The sequence below is a fragment of the Galeopterus variegatus genome, unplaced genomic scaffold, assembly GCF_000696425.1.
Source record: "Galeopterus variegatus unplaced genomic scaffold, G_variegatus-3.0.2 Scaffold3788, whole genome shotgun sequence".
Classification (NCBI taxonomy): Eukaryota; Metazoa; Chordata; class Mammalia; order Dermoptera; family Cynocephalidae; genus Galeopterus; species Galeopterus variegatus.
In genome coordinates, this window is record NW_007729899.1 from 80,406 (window position 1) to 85,943 (window position 5,538).

General features: G+C 37.5%; 1 protein-coding gene across 2 annotated transcripts in view; it reads right to left on the reverse strand.

Annotated features, from left to right (window-relative positions):
- Positions 1-5,183, reverse strand: part of LOC103601553 (chromosome unknown open reading frame, human C1orf100) — a 29,975-nt gene extending 24,792 nt beyond the window's left edge. For both annotated transcript variants that reach the window (XM_008585987.1, XM_008585986.1), the window contains exon 1: positions 5,082-5,183. The gene's annotated coding sequence lies outside the window, so the exon portion shown is untranslated. The remainder of the gene's footprint in view (positions 1-5,081) is intronic.
- Positions 5,184-5,538: the final 355 nt, after the last annotated feature.

Sequence of the window (5,538 nt, forward strand, 5' to 3'; positions counted from 1 at the left end):
TATAAATTACCCAGTCTCAGGTATTTCTGTTACAGCAACACAAAATGGACTAAAACACCTTAGAATATTTTTCTTTTTTTAAACTGAAAACATAACATGCCTATAAGATAATATTAAAACTATTCATCATTTTATCCATAAACGACTATTTTCTTTTTGTTTTTGGCAGCTGGCCAGTACAGGGATCCAAACCCTTGACCTTGGTGTTTGTTTGCATGTTTTTATATTCTATATATACATACAGGTATATACTTAAATATTTGAAACCACAGCAGGTATTCCATTTTATATTCTTTGGTTTTCACTTAACAATATATCATGAAAATGTTTCCACATGGCTACAGAGTATTCTTAATTCTAATATTTAATGTTCCTCAGTGTTTGGTGAAGTCTACCCCTCACCCTATTTAAAATAGGACCTGCTTTGCCCCCACTCCTGAACTCCTTACCCCTATTTTATGCTTTATTTTTCTCCCAAACACTTATCACCATTTGCTATACTGTATGTTCATCTGTTCACGTATCTTGTTTATACCTGTCTCCTTCTCCCCCAATAGAAAGTAATCTCCATGAGGGCAGGAAGGTAGGTCTGCTTTGTTCACTGTTATAATACTAGTCTCAAGATAATAAATAGCACATGATAGACATTTACTAAATATTTATTGGATAACTGGATGTGTTATAATTTATGAAATCCAGTCCCCTAATTTTGGACATTCTGGTCATGCTAAATGTCTATGTGAATATATTTAATTTTATGGAATTTATTTCTTAATATATTCTTAAGAATGAGTCAAGGCTTGGGCATCTTCATGGCTTTTTCTTTGGAGGATATTAGTGGATTTTAGCCANGAGTCAAGGCTTGGGCATCTTCATGGCTTTTTCTTTGGAGGATATTAGTGGATTTTAGCCACTTCTATTAATTTGTCCCTAAACTACTGAGGTTAGACTTCCAGTGCACAGAAATTAAAAGCAAACTAGGAGGGAACTTTCTCAACCTAATGAAGTACATCTACAGAAATCTACAGCTAGCATCATATTTAATGGTAAAAGACTGAATGCTCTCTTCTCAAAATTGCAAACAAAACAAGAATGTTTATTCTCACCAGTCCTATTCAACATAGTGCTGGAAATCCTAGCCAGTGAAGTAAAGCAAGAAAGGGAAATAAACAGTATACAGATAGGAAAGGAAGAAATCTTTCCCTATTTGCAAATGGCATAATTGTCTATGCAGAAAATCTCAAGGAATTTACAAATAAACTCCTAAAACCAACAAGTGTGTTTAGCAAGATTACAGGATACAATGTCAACAAGTAAAAAAAATATATCATATTTTTATACTATAGATAAAAAATTGGAACCAAAGGTTAAAACACGACTATTTACAATCACTAAAAAAATTAAGCTGATGGATTAGCTCACTTGGTTAGAGTGTGGTGCTGATAACACCAAGGTCAAAGGTTTGGATCCCCTTACTGGCCAGCTGCTAAAATAAATAAGTAAATAGATAGATAGATGATACATAGATAGATAATATGTAAAAATATAACAAAACATGTATAGGATCTGTATACTGAAAACTTCCTCATAGTTTGCTAAGAAATTTTACCAGGAATGGGAAGATTTTATTGGATTTTTTACTCTGTTATTGTATGTTGTGGAAGTCTAATTTAATCCACAATATATTATATAATACCAAAAAGTTGCTGAGAAAGTTGACAAAATAAGTCTTACATATTTGTTCCTGAAATCAGTATATTGAACGTTAACTTTGAGAATGTTTGTTGCAATGGACATTTTTTTATTCATTTAACTTAGTTCACCTTCTAAACGCCAGCATAATAAAAAGTTCTCTTATTAATTTTTAATTTCCATGCACTGGGAGTCTAATTTCAGCAGTTTAGGAACCAACATTAATTAATGAAAGTAGCTAAAATGCTGATGAAAGAAAATGCAGATTAAAGAAATCAAAGAAGACCTGAGAGATATACTATGTTCATGGATTGGAGGACTCATCATAATAAAGATAACAATTCTCCCCAGATAGATCTGGTTTATTTTATCAAAATTCCAGCAGGATGTTTTGTAGATAGACAAACATTCTAAACTTTATTTGTAAATGCAAGGGAAATAAAGTAGCTAAAACAATTTTGAAAAAGGGCAACTACCCCGATAGAAGGGGAATGGAAAAGAATCAGTCAGCAAACACCTACTATGTAACAGATGTTCCACATATGTGATTTCATTCAGTCTTTCATTGCAAGAATCCTGCAAGTTGTCTGTTATTACCCTTAATTTCTAGAAAATGTTAAAAGATACATTTAAGTTTACACAGCTGGGTTGTTTGACTCCAATCCCAAGCTCCTTCCATTGAAGTGCTAGTGATTCACTGATTCATTCAGCAAATATTTATTGATCAACTATCTTTGCCTGACACTGCCAAGTAGTAGGGGAGAAGTGTTTAACAAAAAGTGTGATTCTGCTGTCGTGTTGCTTACAATCTGGTGGAGATGAAGTCAGGTGGAGATAGGGTCACATAAGTGAATATAAAAATTAAAGCACAGGAACTGCTTGCCTTGGGTTGACTGTGCCCCCAAAACTTAATCTCCACTGAACTGTTGAAGGTTGGAAATCCTATTATGGTATTTGAAAGGTGGGGCCTTGGAGAGATGATTAGACTGTAGGACCATGCAGTAATGAATGGATTAGTAATCCATTCAGGGGCGTGGTTCTGAGGGCTTTAAAAGAAGAGTGCGTGAGGAACTATCTCTTCTCTGTTCCTCCATCTTCTGTCATTTAAGACCCCTGCATTGCTGTAAAGCCACCACCAAAGAAAACCCTCACCAGATATGTTCTCCAGACTTTGAACTTCCAAGCCTCTGATACTGTAAGCAATAAATTTTGTTTTCTTATAAACTACCCAGTTCCAGGCATTTTTGTTATAAGCAACTGAAACAGACTAACACTCTGCTAAAACAGAATCCTTATGCACCAACTTACCTTTCAGGCAGTTGGGTGGCTGACCATCCCCTCTCCCACTTCAGAGTTCCAAAGGAAAATGCTCTAAGAGCAGATAGGTCACATTTGCTTCAGAAAACTTGGATGTTTTCTCCAAAATAAAGCATCTGAGGAACTTTCCTTGTGAAGATGGGCCGTCTTAGGACTTGGTTTAAAAAACATTTAAAAATTGTCATCTATTTTTATGGTAGGAGAAAATTTAAAATAATATTATTAGATCAAAGGTTGGGTGCTTCCAGTACAACGTCAAATGGAACCAGTAGCAATTAACTGGTAAGTTTAATCAACTGTGGGCCCAAATTAAATGATAATTAGCAAGTGGTTAGAGGCCTTGTAACACCAAGGTCAAGGATTTGATTCCCTGTACTGACCAGCTGCCAAAAAAAAAAAGATAACTAGCAAGTTATCAATTGATCTGTTCAGAGAAGGGGCAGAGGCAGGATCCCAAGACTCTAATGTTATTTATCTAGTAAGATTTGAAAAATTCAGGGTGTCAGTGGAAAATTTTGGAATAGTCAGGGAGTGGTATTTTAACTGATATATCAACTGCATCAATTGGTTTTCTGGATGCATTTTTAATCTCCCATCTGTGCTTGTAGCATTGGGGGTGTTCATCCCCGGTGATCTGATGGTGCAGAGAAGGCATGGGGTGAGGGAATGGGGGCTTGTCAGAAGTGACATGACCCACCCTGGCTAGGAGCATGACAGCAGCCTCGTGGACTGCAGGGCTGCTCTGTAACTGGGTCAATTGCTCCCAGCTCTGTTCCCAGCTGCCTTCAACATGTGTGTGGTGACAGGATATTTAGAAGAGGATTTTCAGTAACTGAATTTTTTTAAAAATTTATTTAAAGATGACCGGTAAGGGGGTCTTAACCCTTTCCTTCAACATGTGTGTGGTGACAGGATATTTAGAAGAGGATTTTCAGTAACTGAATTTTTTTTAAAATTTATTTAAAGATGACCGATAAGGAGGTCTTAACCCTTTACTTCGTGTTGTCAGCACCACGCTCACCCAGTGAGCTAACTGGCCATCCCTATATGGGATCCGAACCCGTGGCCTTGGTGTTATCAGTACCACACTCTCCCGAGTGAGCCACGGGCTGGTCCCAGTAACTGAATTATTTGACAGTCCCCTCTTGCTTCTGTTTTCTCAGGAAGCCAGTCTACCCAGGTCAGGAAGATCTGTCTACTCTCCCCCCATACTAGCCAATCCTGCTGTGAATTATGCTGCCTGAATACTCTTTTTCTTCTTCTCTAGTCCAATTTCCACTCATCCTTCAGGGCCTTGTTCAAGTCCTATGTAAGTCCCCTACGAGGCCTCTGTTCTGAGTTCCAAGTGGTCCATTGCCTGCCTCTGAATTCCCAGAGCCCTGACAAATTCTACGATGCATCTGGTTCTTTCTGAGTCCTTTCCTATGTGGTTTGTTGGTTTCTGAATTAATTTATGCATTTTATCATTTAAGAAAATATTTGAGAGATTACTTTGCAGCAGGCCTTGGATAAGGCTCTAGAAATTTTATTTCATGCAGCACCTTGCCTCTTCAACTAAAATGTAAGCTCCTAACTATTGGGAACTGTACTGTTTGGGTGGTCATTCTTTGGTTTCTTTGTCCTACTCCTATCCCACAGTCTTGCAAAGTGTTCCCTGTCCAAGAAGTTCTTGATGCATACTTCAGAATGAATGAATGAATCAATCAATCAGCCAACTCAGTAACCTGCTAATTTAGTTAAACTTTGGTCTCCTTGTGTTATAGAGAGCCAGATACCTTATGAAATATAGGCATACCTCATTTCTAATTTTTTTTAAATGTTGAGCTAATTTAAACTATTAAACTATTATAATATTTAAAACTATTAAACTATTATAGTAATTCAAAGTTGAGAGAAATGAATGTTCACTTTCCCAAAGAATTCTTGGCTTTACAAAAAGTTTGCCACAAAGTTTCTTTAAACCGTGAGCTCCTAGCTCTAGAACATTCAAAATGCAATCAGCTACTTAGTGATGCAACCTCTAAGTGAGAGCATTGAGAGATTTGGGCAGTAACAACCATACACTGTGTTACCTGCTTGGGCTGCAGTGAGCAGAGACCTTCTCGTTTTTAAAAGCAGTCCTCTGAGGCCAGCAATTATTTCAGCTGCCTCCTGGTGTTGGATATACTGCAAAGGCACACTGCAGAGTTGTAGGACTTCATCCCTTTACATCATTCAAAGGGTATTGTGATGCACTGTGGGCTAGAAAATTTGCTAGGCAATGCCTTCCAGGTCTTGGGCTTATAAAAAGTAGAGATGCTTTGGTCTCTATGGAGAGCCCAGCTGCACATGAAAGAAAGGGCAGAAATTAGTGTGAAAGGGAAAATCACGTAGGCGAGTAACACAGAGAACCTAATCACTAGAGCTTTCTTTTCTATAAAAATAGTTCCAAGGACAATGTAAGTTCAAAGATATGGGTGGTGCTGGACTGGCAAGTACTTCCCTTAAGAGGCAGGGGTTGGGGTGCTGATAACACCAAGGTCAAGGATT